This window comes from Ovis canadensis, chromosome 1, assembly GCF_042477335.2.
Source record: "Ovis canadensis isolate MfBH-ARS-UI-01 breed Bighorn chromosome 1, ARS-UI_OviCan_v2, whole genome shotgun sequence".
NCBI lineage: Eukaryota > Metazoa > Chordata > Mammalia > Artiodactyla > Bovidae > Ovis > Ovis canadensis.
The window spans coordinates 174,105,259-174,119,026 of NC_091245.1; positions in this window are offsets into that span (position 1 = coordinate 174,105,259).

Below are 13,768 nucleotides of genomic sequence, written 5' to 3' on the forward strand. Positions count from 1 at the left end.
AAGTAAAAAATCACTAATCAGTTCAGTTCAGTCGCTCAGTCTTGTCTGACTATTTGTGACCCCATGAATCGCAGCACGCCAGGCCTCCCTGTCCATCACCATCTCCCGGAGTTCACTCAGACTCACGTCCACTGAATCTGTGATGCCATCCAGCCATCTCATCCTGGGTCGTCCCCTTCTCCTCCTGCCCCCAATCCCTCCCAGCATCAGAGTCTTTTCCAATGAGTCAACTCTTCGCATGAGGTGGCCAAAGTACTGGAGCTTCAGCTTTAGCATCATTCTTTCCAAAGAAATCCCAGGGTTGATCTCCTTCAGAATGGACTGGTTGGATCTCCTTGCAGTCCAAGGGACTCTCAACAGTCTTCTCCAACACCACAGTTCAAAAGCATCAATTCTTCAGTGCTCAGCCTTCTTCACAGTCCAATCTCACATCCATACATGACCACAGGAAAAACCACAGCCTTGACTAGACAGACCTTAGTCGGCAAAGTAATGTCTCTGCTTTTGAATACACTATCTAGGTTGGTCATCACTTTTCTTCCAAGGAGTAAGTGTCTCTTAATGTCACGGCTGCAATCACCATCTGCAGTGATTTTGGAGGCCAAAAAAAAAAAGTCTGACACTGTTTCCACATCTATTTCCCATGAAGTGATGAGACTGGATGCCATGATCTTCATTTTCTGAATGTTGAGATTTAAGCTAACTTTTTCACTCTCCTCCTTCACTTTCATCAAGAGGCTTTTTAGCTCCTCTTCACTTTCTGCCATAAGGGTGGTGTCATCTGCATTTCTGAGGTTATTGATATTTCTCCTGGCAATCTTGATTCCAGCTTGTGTTTCTTCCAGTCCAGCCTTTCTCATGATGTACTCTGCATATAAGTTAAATAAGCAGGGTGACAATATACAGCCTTGACACACTCCTTTTCCTATTTGGAACCAGTCTGTTGTTCCATGTCCAGTTCTAACTGTTGCTTCCTGACCTGCATACAGATTTCTCAAGAGGCAGGTTAGGTGGTCTGGTATTCCCATCTCTTTCAGAATTTTCCACAGTTTATTGTGATCCACACAGTCAAAGGCTTTGGCATAGTCAATAAAGCAGACATAGATGTTTTTCTGGAACTCTCTTGCTTTTTCCATGATCCAGCGGATGTTGGCAATTTGATCTCTGGTTCCTCTGCCTTTTCTAAAACCAGCTTGAACATCAGGGAGTTCACGGTTCACATATTGCTGAAGTCTGGCTTGGAGAATTTTGAGCATTACTTTACTAGCGTGTGAGATGAGTGCAATTGTGCGGTAGTTTGAGCATTCTTTGGCATTGCCTTTCTTTGGAATTGGAATGAAAACTGACCTTTTCCAGTCCTGTGGCCACTGCTGAGTTTTCCAAATTTGCTGGCATATTGAGTGCAGTACTTTCACAGCATCATCTTTCAGGATTTGAAAGAGCTCCACTGGAATTCCATCACCTCCACTAGCTTTGTTCGTAGTGATGCTTTCTAAGGCCCATTTGACTTCACATTCCAAGATGTCTGGCTCTAGATGAGTGATCACACCATCATGATTATCTGGATTGTGAAGATCTTTTTTGTACAGTTCTTCTGTATATTCTTGCCACCTCTTCTTAATATCTTCTTCTTCTGTTAGGTCCAGACCATTTCTGTCCTTTATCGAGTCCATCTTTGCATGAAATGTTCCCTTGGTATCTCTAATTTTCTTGAAGAGATCTCTAGTCTTTCCCATTCTGTTGTTTCCCTCGATTTCTTTGCATTGATTGCTGAAGAAGGCTTTCTTATCTCTTCTTGTATTCTTTGGAACTCTGCATTCAGATGCTTATATATTTTCTTTTCTCCTTTGCTTTTCACCTGTCTTCTTTTCACAGCTATTTGTAAGGCCTCCCCAGATAGCCATTTTGCTTTTTTGCATTTCTTTTCCATGGGGATGGTCTTGATCCCTGTCTCCTGTACAGTGTCATGAACCTCATTCCATAGTTCATCAGGCAGTCTATCCATCAGATCTAGGCCCTTAAATCTATTTCTCACTTCCATGGTATAATCATAAGGAATTTGATTTAGGTCATACCTAAATGGTCTAGCAGTTTTCCCTACTTTCTTCAATTTAAGTCTGAATTTGGCTATAAGGAGTTCATGATCTGAGCCACAATCAGCTCCTGGTCTTGTTTTTGTTGACTGTATAGAGCTTCTCCATCTTTGGTTGCAAAGAATATAATCAATCTGATTTTGGTGTTGACCATCTGGTGATGTCCATGTGTAGAGTCTTCTCTTGTGTTGTTGGAAGAGGGTGTTTGCTATGACCAGTGCATTTTCTTGGCAAAACTCTTATTAGTCTTTGCCCTGCTTCATTCCGCATTCCAAGGCCAAATTTACCTGTTACTCCAGGTGTTTCTTGACTTCCTACTTTTGCATTCCAGTCCCCTATAATGAAAAGGACATCTTTTTTGGGTGTTAGTCCTAAAAGATTTTGTAGGTCTTCATAAAACCGTTCAACTTCAGTTTCTTTAGCATTACTGGTTGGGGCATAGACTTGAATAACTGTGATACTGAATGGTTTGCCTTGGAGAGGATCGGCGGCCAAGAGGAGCTACCCCACGTCCAAGGTCAGTGGCGGCTGGGAGGAGACACCCCGTGTCCGAGTTCAAGGCGGTGGCAGAGAGGAGCTACCCCATGTCCAAGGTCAGTGGCGGCCAGGAGGAGACACCCCGTGTCCGAGATCAGGGGCGGCCAGGAGAAGCCACCTCGTGCCCGAGGCCAGGGGCGCTGACCTTGAGGAGCCACCCCGAGCCCAAGGCCAGGGGCGGCAGCTGGGAGGAGCCACCCACGCCTGAGGCGAGGGCCAGCGGCCGGGAGGAGCAACCCGAGGAGTGGTGGCTGTGCAGCACAGGAGGGCCTAGAGGAGCTATCCCACGTTGAAGGTCAGGAACGGTGATGGTAAGGAGATACCCCTTGTCCAAGGTAAGGAGCAGCAGCTGTACATTGCTGGAGCAGCCGTGAAGAGATACCCCACGCCAAGGTAAGAGAAACACAAGTAAGATGGTAAGTGTTGCAAGAGGGCATCAGAGGGCAGACACACTGAAACCATACTCACAGAAAACTAGTCAATCTTATCACACTAGGACCACAGCCTTGTCTAACTCAGTGAAACCAAGCCATGCCTATGGGGCAACCCAAGATGGGTGGTTCATGGTGGAGAGGTCTGACAGAATGTGGTCCACTGGAGAAGGGAATGGCAAGCCACTTCAGTATTTTTGCCTTGAGAACCCCATGAACAGTATGAAAAGGCAAAATGATAGGATACTGAAAGAGGAACTCCCCAGGTCAGTAGGTGCCCAATATGCTACTGGAGATCAGTGGAGAAATAACTCCAGAAAGAATGAAGGGATGGAGCCAAAGCAAGAACAACACCCAGTTGTGGATGTGACTGGTGATAGAAGCAAGATCCGATGTTGTAAAGAGCAATATTGCATAGGAACCTGGAATATCAGGTCCATGAATCAAGGCAAATTGGAAGTGGTCAAATAAGAGATGGCAAGGGTGAGTGTCAACATTCTAGGAATCAGTGAACTAAATTGGACTGGAATGGGAGAATTTAACTCAGATGACCATTACATCTACTACTGCAGGCAGGAATCCTTCAGAAGAAGTGGAGTAGCCATCATGGTCAACAAAAGAGTCCAAAATGCAGTACTTGGATGCAATCTCAAAAATGACAGAATGATCTCTGTTCGTCTCCAAGGCAAACCATCCAATATCATAGTTATCCAAGTCTATGCCCCAACCAGTAACGCTGAAGAAACTGAAGTTGAATGGTTTTATGAAGACCTACAAGATCTTTTAGAACTAACACCCCCCCCTGCAAAAAAAAAGGAAAATCACTAATAAAACAAAAAAAATTTCCCACGAAAGAAGGTATGAAGTCTTAGATTAGACCCAGCACAACAGATGAAAATCAGTAGATGCAGACATTTAACTGTAAAATTTCAGGACTAAAGGGATAAGAAAAAGATTTTAAAAGCTTCTATGATCAGAAATTAGAAAGGACTTTAATGTCTCAAAGTTACATTAAAGCTAGAGGACAATGGAGATAAGCCTTTGAAATATAGAGGAAAGAAAATTATTTTGAATTGATTAACACCATGCCAGTGAAACTACCAGTCAAATATGAGGGTAGACTATAGATATTTTTCAGATGTGCAACCTCCATAATTATTTATTTCTCATATTGTCTTTCTCACAAAGCCCCTGGTAAAGTAATTTCACCCTGATGAGAGAGTAAATCAAGAAAAAGGAAAGCATGAGATGTAGAGAATGGGAGCTTCAATTCAGGAAAGATAATGGAATTTCTCTAGGTTTAAATTGAAAGTAGATCTTGGGATGATGGCATTTCTAAGGCATACAGCATAACTGATCCAATTTGAAAGATCAGCAGCCTCTGAAGAGTTGTATCCTAGAGCCTGATACAATCTTAACAAATCTGGAACAATTCAGGGAAAGTGAGGGCATAGAAAACCAAGTCAATAAAAAAAGTCCAGGTGGCACTAGTGGTAAAAGAACCTGCCTGTCAACGAAGAAGACATAAGAGACACAGGTTCCATCCGTGGGTAGGGAAGATCTCCTGAGGAAGGGAATGGCAATGCACTCCAGTATTCTTGCCTGGAGAATCCCTTGGACAGAGGAACCTGGTAGGCTACAGTCCATGGGGTCGCAAAGAGTCAGATACAACTGAAGCAACTTAACATGCACATTTAATATCCTGATGGCTCAGCAGGTAAAGAATCTGCCTGGAATGTAGGAGACACAGATGTGGATTTGATCCCTGGTTGGGAAGATACCTTGGAGGAGGAAATAGCAACCCATTCTAGTATTCTTGTCTGAAAAATTCCAAGGACAGAGTCACAAAAAGTTGGACATGACTGAGTGACTATGCAGACAGATACTGAACAGCAAGAGAGTTGTTCAAGAAAGCAAACATAATCCTAGCATAAAATACAATACTGTCAACTTTTACAAAAACATAATTATGTGAACCCTGAATACTGATCTAAGTAATACTGTTTAAGTCTTGAGTACGGGTAAATTTTTACAGCAATGAGAGTTAGAACGTGGAAAAACACCAATTCCATGTTTCCCATAGTGGGAAATTAATAAACTGATGTTTTAAAATTTTTCTTAATGCTAACAATGTAACAATGTTATGTGACAATATGGAGGTAAATATACATAAGTGAGTGACTGAGTGAGTGAAGTCGTCAGTCATGTCCGACTCTTTGCGACCTCATGGACTGTAGCCTACAGGCTCCTCCGTCCATGGGATTTTCTGGGCAAAGGTCCTGGAGTGGGTTGCCATTTGTAAGTGAGTACTAAAAGGGACCTTAGAGTTGTGAGAAATGCAGGAGTCAGGGAGGATAGAACTTTCCCATTATTGTTATGGAAATGTTTGGCCCCTTAAACCATCTGTATATATATATTTGTTGACCATATAAAACTTAATAACAAATTTAGGAACAGCTACATTTAATGATAGTATTTTTACCTGAGTTCTCCTGAGTTACATTCTGTCCTACTGTTGCAAATCCTAAACTTAAGCTAATCTTGGTATTTGCAACCTACATTTGAGTAACGTGGTGTTTTATTTATAATTACATGCTTTAGCCTTTGCAAAATATATGCTCACTGTAATTATTTTCAAAAGATATTTATGGTCTAGCCAATATAAGAATGCACTGTGTTTTAAAGCCCTTTACATCACTAAACTCTCATTAGATCAAAGACTAAGATAAATCTGAGGCACACATAACTTTGTAGGTGACCTCAGAATGTGCTGATGTTGTATGCAATAGGAAAAAAGCCAGCCACCCTCAACCAGTACAGATAAATGAGCAATAAGTGATTACGGAATTATATTTTCTCACCTCACCAGAAGCTTTGGCTTCAAACAATGTTTACCCAACTTGAGGAGACTCATTGACACTTTGCTCACTTCTATAAAACGTTTAAAATCTTTATCTTTATCTGCAGGTTTCCTAAATGACTTCCATTGCTCCTGGTCTATTTGAAGATCTAGTTCACATGTTTCTTTCTTGATTTTAAATCTCATTTGAAAATATTTTCTTCTCACCTCATTATCGGTTTCTTTTTTTCCCCCTTCACTTGCTTTATTATTTCTACACACCTCACTGAGCTTTCTGACACTCAAGTCTGTAGAAAAGATAATTTGCTGTTTCAGTAAATTCCTTGCTGGAATTAAAAGTACAGGGGAAAAAAAATCACAGAACTATTAAAACAGAGTGTTGTACAAGCTACTGGTGTAGAAAAGTTGAAGCAAAAGCCTTGTCTGTTCTTGCCATTTCTTCCCCTTCCTCTCCTCCCTCTAGCATATATCTTCCTGCTCTTCCCCCAAGCATTGCAACTCATAAAATTCTCAAAATCATCATTTCTTTTTTCTGACTAAGGAAATGACTTACTGCTCTGTTATTTTACCATGAAATGAGAAACAATAAAGCAAACACTGTAAAAAAAAAATCAATGAATTTAAGAGACCAACAGGAAATGACAGCCTTTTAAAGCAGGTCAAGCTTATTATCTTGGTGTCAATATACTTAAAGAATTTTCAAGCTGCTCTGGCCTTTTCTATTCCTCTAACACATGTACATGCTGAACCATACCCAAAGGCGTATCTTTAAGCATCACCACATAGACCACTGGGTAAATACCCCATTTTTCTATGTCTGCATAGATATACTACCTTTAATTCGAGCCAGAAGTCTTACCGACAAAAACAAAGCAAGTTTGGCTTGCCAGAACTTATGTCACCTTGAAAGGTTTTCAGTATCAGTTTGCCCAAAATGTAGCATTCTAAACCAGTTATTCTCTGACAAGGAAGCACACTCTTATCAGCAGACCACTGAGCAAACTCAATAGCTCAGACATGTTTAACACAAAGGATAAAATAGGTATTTGCTACTTTTTGGCATTTTTAATAGCCCTCATTTCCTACTTGCTTTTCCCAGCCATGCAGTTTGGTGGCAGAGAAGTCACATTCACTGGTAATTTACCAAAGAAATGCCAATCCTTCCTCTCACCATTTAGTCAACCAAGAGGAGAGCAAATGGCCGAAGCTCAGCCAATTGAACTGTACTGAGAGAAACTCGAATCTTCAGCACGCGATGCAAAAAGAAAAGAATGAGTTGGAGTTTCCTCTTCACAGTGGTGGTGGCCTCATCAGACTGTTCTCTTGTCCAGTCCAGGCCTACATTTGGTTTCGTAGTCCTCTGAAGTTTTCCTGGCTCTTCCAGGCTAATTCCAGTCCAGTCAATGGTCTCCTCATCTCCACAATGCATCCTTAGAATCTCACACCTGCGTTTGCTTAGGCTAGCCGGCATCCGTTTCTGTTTAGTCAAAAATTCCTAAGTGATACAAAGCCATTTTGCAAGGAATCTAAGAAAATAAAGTTACAATACACCATTTCATATCGTAAACACTACCCTTTGTTATCAGATATTCTGCAAAAAAAATTTTTGTCATTGTTGTTCATTCCCTCAAGTGTCCGACTCTTTGCCACGCCATGGACTGCAGCGCACGAGTCCTGTTTCTCCTATTTGCCATTTCCTCCAGGTATGAGATCACAGGCAAGCCACTTTTCCTCTTGGGCCTCAATGTCCATGTGTTCAAATGAGCTCTAGCATTCAGTAATTTCAACAAGGTCATTTCAATAAACATCTGTAATTACAGATTATAGATGAGAGTGGCATCTATATATCACTCTGTGTTCAGATTGTTGTTCAATTTTATATCAGTTTAACATTTGTTATGGGAGGGATAGCCTATGTCCCATACCTAAGTAGTTAATAGGCAATCACACAATTTTAGGTGAATGGACATATGCCATCCTGAATTTAATGACTATGACTTAGTAATAATGATAGTAATAACAGCACCAAGCTACACTTTTTAAATTAATGGCCCAACAACAATAAGTTGCATGTGAACAGATATTTTAAGAGAAGCTGCAATATGAGATTTCTATCAAAAATCGATTACCTTGGCTGCAAAAGTCGATGACTCTGTTTCTAATTGTTAAATATCAGCACATTTCAGTGTAAACATTTTCCTACATTTGATTTTTATGATTGTCAAAGTTATTTTTCACACATTTAAGAATTAATGACTCTGTAATTCTTTTTTTTTTGATAGTTTGCTTTTATTTATTTATTTTTAAAACTTTTTATTTTTGCTTTATTTTACTTTATAATACTGTATTGGTTTTGCCATACATTGACATGAATCCATCACGGGTGTACATGCGATCCCAAACATGAACCCCCCTCCCACCTCCCTCCCCACAACATCCCTCCGGGTCATCTCTGTGCACCAGCCCCAAGCATGCTGTATCCTGCGTTGGACATAGACTGGTGATTCGGTTCTTAGATGTGTATAGCGGACTTTTGGACTCTGTAATTCTTACTAAGAAAAACAGCTATACTCCAAACTTCCTACCATTTCCATTTTCTCACAGGCAATGTTTTCTTAACTGTTTAAGCTTTCTAACTAGCTGTTATTTTTGATAATGTTCCTCCACTTGTGTAAGTAAAGTAAAAATATTGTTATTTCTTGATCTTTCAGGTAGTATTTATTGATTTCCTACAATGGAAAAGAAGGATTGAACTTTCTTTAACTCACTAGGCCCCAGCAGTAAAAACACATACTTCCCATGTCCTCTATTCTCCCACTAAAATTATTGTATAATTTTGATTAAAATTTTCAGAGAACATTATTATGTTTATGCAAGAACTAGTCACAGAGAAGCTGTGTATAAACCATGACTATTTTTTATTTCTTTAAGTGACTTTTTGTTTTATTTTTTTGGCTTTACTTTATATGTACTAACCACTGAAAAATGCCCAAACTCTCCCAGTTATATCAGATATTCTATCATTTTTATTTTTTTAAAGATAATCTTCTTGGAAACTTCTGGGCTGTTCTATTCTTGCTCTTTCTGACCAATGATTTGCTACATTCCTGTGATATTTCATCATCTTCATCCTGGAGATAATCTTTGCCTCTTTCTTAAAGGAAGGAAAATCCCATTTTCTGGATTCCCTATCTTTCCTTTTCATGGTTACTTCTTCATTTTAGGGAGACCTACAACATCTGAAAATGTCTATCTTTGTCTTTGATTTGCTAGTTTGTCTATAAATAGAAAATCAATATCCTTTTACTTCAGAGTTCTGAAATTATATTTTCATTTTCTTTCAGTTTCCAGCACTGCTCTTGAGAAGTCCCAAACTATCCAGTTTTCTAATCCCTTATTTGTGACTTATTTGCATCTTTCTGGAAGCTTTAGAATCTTCTATTTAAATTGTGAGTCTGAATTTCCACACTGATGTGCTGTGGAATAAATCCAGTATATCTACTCAATGGGCACTTGATAGACACTTTCAGCCTTTGAATTCATGTCTTTTAGTTCAGAGAAAATTTCTTGATTGTTTATGTAATGATTTCCTAAGCTCTGAGTCCTCTGTTCTTTCTTCATGGAATTTTTATTATTGAGCTGTTATTCCTTTTGGACTGAATCATTAATTTTCTAATTTTTTTCATTTAACTCTCATCTTTTTGCTGCTTTGCTCTACTCTCTCAGAGATTTCTTTGATTTTCTAAATGTTGCACTGAGTTCTTCTTTTTCTGTTATTTATATTTTTAAATCTTTAAACAGATTTCTTATTCTCTGAACAAACACATTATATATAAATTATTATATAAAATGTATTACTATATAAATATATGCAAGATACAAACAGGAAGCATATGTATATATATATTCAACACATTTATATACGTATATATTTCTATATTTGTTTCATGAATGCAGTGCCTCTTTTTATTCTTCTATGATTATTAGTACATATATATTTGAACTTACCCCTTCTTACATAATGTTTCCTTTTAATGCTTTTTCTGCTGTTTGTACATTTCTGTCTTTTGAGTCTATCATTCGTTACATGTTTGAATGAAGAGTCTATTGATTCTTTAATGTTTATTAATGTATTAAATGGTTACAAAAAATTGTTTAGAAGCTATAAGTTTGTTGAATTTAGCCTTACTGTAGTGACCTGGTTATAATCTTTTATTGGAAACAGCAGGCTCTTTTCTTTAGCTCTGGTCATTACTTAGAGAATAGTTTTGCCTAAAGTTCTAAATCTGGCTGCCAGTCTCCTTGAAATTGAATGGGGAAAGACATCTGGTCATTTTCAATTTGCATATATACTTCTGCTTTGAGAATAGTACTCTTCCCACTCTAGTTCTTGGCTTCCTGAGGCAATCAAGAACTTTCCATTTTATTGTCACCAGAGAATAAGCCTCCTCCAGTCTTCCACTGAGGTGTTGGGTGGGATTTGGGCTTCCAAATGCTTGTCAGACAGAAAATTTATCAAGTTTCCATTCGCTTTACTCGTGCCTTTACCTCATCTGATATTTATGCCATTGTCATTTCTCAGCCTTTTATGAATTCTGATGTACTATTAGATTGTTTCTTGGATTTCCCCACTGCTTGATTAGCTTTCAGCATATTTGGGCCTTCTGAATCCCAAATTATCATTTATACTGGTATTGATACATTCCACATTGCAAAAGGCTATTCCTAATCTGCTTTGTTTTATCCTTTCTATCTTTTTGAATTTACATTTTAGAATTTCTTTACTGTTATTTTCTAGTTTTGGAAAGAAAAGAAGTAAATATATATGGACAGTCCATCCCTGCTTAACTGAAAGTTTGAGCATTATATTTCTATTTCAATAAAACTTTGTAATATATAAAAATATAGTACATATTATATATAATTATATGTAATTGTAAAACTTAAACTACCACCATTGAAACTTCAAGTTTTTTAAAACAATATAATAATTACAATATTTTGTAAAGAAACACACATATATCTATACTTGATCCATAAAATAGTCTATAGTAAGAAATTGATAAACAAGCCAATCAGTGCCTTCTTACATATTGATAATTTTTTTAAAAGTGAGAACTTGTGAGGATCTTTACGGGAAAAGAGGTGTTTAAAAGAAATATTTATGAAGTCTGTGATGTAATATGCTTTCCCATTCCCAATAAATGTACATTATCCAAACATATTTATGGGTTACATTTTTGCTTTACTTAAGCAAATATCAATAACCTCAGACATGCAGATGACACCACCCTTATGGCAGAAAGTGAAGAGGAACTAAAGAGCCTCTTGAAAGTGAAAGAGGAGAGTGAAAAAGTTGGCTTAAAGCTCAACATTCAGAAAACGAAGATCATGGCATCTGGTCCCATCACTTCATGGCAAATAGATGGGGAAACAGTGTCAGACTTTATTTTTTAGGGCTCCAAAATCACTGCAGATGGTGACTGCAGCCATGAAATTAAAAGACATTTAATCCTTGGAAGGAAAGTTATGACCAACCTAGATAGCATATTGAAAAGCAGAGACATTACTTTGCCAACAAAGGTCCATCTAGTCAAGGCTATGGTTTTTCCTGTGGTCATGTATAGATGTGAGAGTTGGACTATAAAGAAACCTGAGTGCCAAAGAATTGATGCTTTTGAACTGTGGTGCTGGAGAAGACTCTTGAGAGTCCCTTGGACTGCAAGGAGATCCAACCAGTCCATTCTAAAGGAGATCAGTCCTGACTGTTCATTGGAAGGACTGATGATAAAACTGAAACTCCAATACTTTGGCCACCTCATGCGAAGAGCTGACTCATTGGAAAAGACCCTGATGCTGGGAGGGATTGGGGGCAGGAGTTATTTAAAGGAGTAGAAATAAACATTAAGTAGATACTAGAATAGCACTAAGAATAGGAAAACGTCTACTGTTGTTAACATGTGCAAATTCAAAACCATGTATATATTCACTTTATTCACTATTCATCTTCCTTCTTGTTTCACCAAGAGTAATTCTGGCAAAGTATACCAAGTCTTAAGGAGAAGCTGTCTATTCTAACTGCAGTCTATCCTTTCCATCTTCTTGCCAGGAATAGTCGAAAGGAAGACTCATTTTCAGAGTGCTTCCATATAGTAATAAATGGACTAATGTTTAAATCTGTTTAATGTTTAAATTAATGCGTCTCCTTAGCATTTCAGATAGCAATCGACATATAGTATGTTCTTCACAAATATTTATTGAGTGAATAGGTCAGCCGAAAATATTGCTAAAATTAAACTACTGTTTTTTTCTAGTTATGCTTTCAAATTATGTTATTCTTTCCTAACTTATCTTTAGATATATAGCTTATATTAAGGCAAGGGTGGGCAAATGTTTTCTTTAAAGGGTCAAGTAATAAATATTTTAGGTTTTGTAGGCCATCTGGTCTCTGTTAAAGCTGCTAAACTCGGCCATTGTAAATGAAAGCAACCATGGAAAGGATATGGCTGTGTACCAATAAAACTTTAATTATAAACACTAAAATGCAAAGTTTATATAATTCTCACATGTCATAAAGTATTATTTTTCCTTTGATGTTTTCAATAGATTAAAAATCATTTTTAGCTTCAAACTTTTCAAAAGCAGGAAGTGGGCCAGATTTGCTAAACAAGCTAGTTTGCCACTTCTTTGTTAAGGGATGGTCCTTTGTTTAAAAATGTAGAGAGAAAACTGGATGAATAATTTCCTCCAGTTGTCAGCATAGCTATACAGCAAGTACAATATATTTTTATTAGAAGTTAACAGTTGGATTTCTTTTCACATTATTTTCATAAGACTAGCATGGTAATTTTGAAATCCAGTTTCCTTAGGTATGAGGTTTTCATGTCATGACAATAATGTTTATGAAGGCATTTTAATCATCTTTCAAAGTTCTGACTACCTCCAGAAAACAAGCAAACAAGTAATTATTATTTCAATTCTTTCACCTTACTTAAAACCTTAATCATAATTAAATCCTCCCCTTCCTTACATCTTCCCCCATCCCTCAAAGCCAATCAATCCCCAAATCTTGTCAACTTTTCTTTTTTTCAAGTCCATGATGTCTTCTTTTCTATCCCCATTCACAGCCTAGTTCAAGACCTCATCAATGGTTATATTTTGTGAAATAAACATTTTATATACTCTATTTCTATTCTGTCAATCACTTGTCACCATAATCCTCTGAACTGTGAAGATGATACAAATAGAGAGTCTCATTAGAAAAACTGCCACATGTTTTTTACTTATAAGGACAGGCATAGGGCATTTGTCAAAATTATAAGACAACTAGTCTAGAGATAAATACAAAGGAAATAGTTTTCAATGTCACAGGTCATGACAGAAAACAAATTGCATGGATAGGCTGCATTTAACCCGAGCCACTTATTCATAGAATTTGCAACTGAGCAATTGAGAAAGAGAAGATCAAGATGGCAGGCAAAAATGACTAACTTTAGGGATCAGAAGGACTCCTTTAATCATTTCTCTCTTTTTTTGGGTTTGACTGCATGAATTTCTTTATGTAAAAGTTTTTTATTGGATTCTGAATATCAGATGTTTGGTATTCAGGCACCAGTGTATAACTTTTGAAGTTTCTGCTACTGAGATTTCATGAGCTTCACTAAAATCATTAAATATTATTAGAAATTGATGGACAACTGGGAACTTTTCCAGGTCCCATTCTAGAACACCACATTATTAATTTTCAAAAAATTTTTTTGTTTGTTTGGAACAATAAATATAAACCTCCTTATGAAGCACCTGTTAGATCTAAGGACTAGAACATACAGGAGGCAGATAAGTGATTC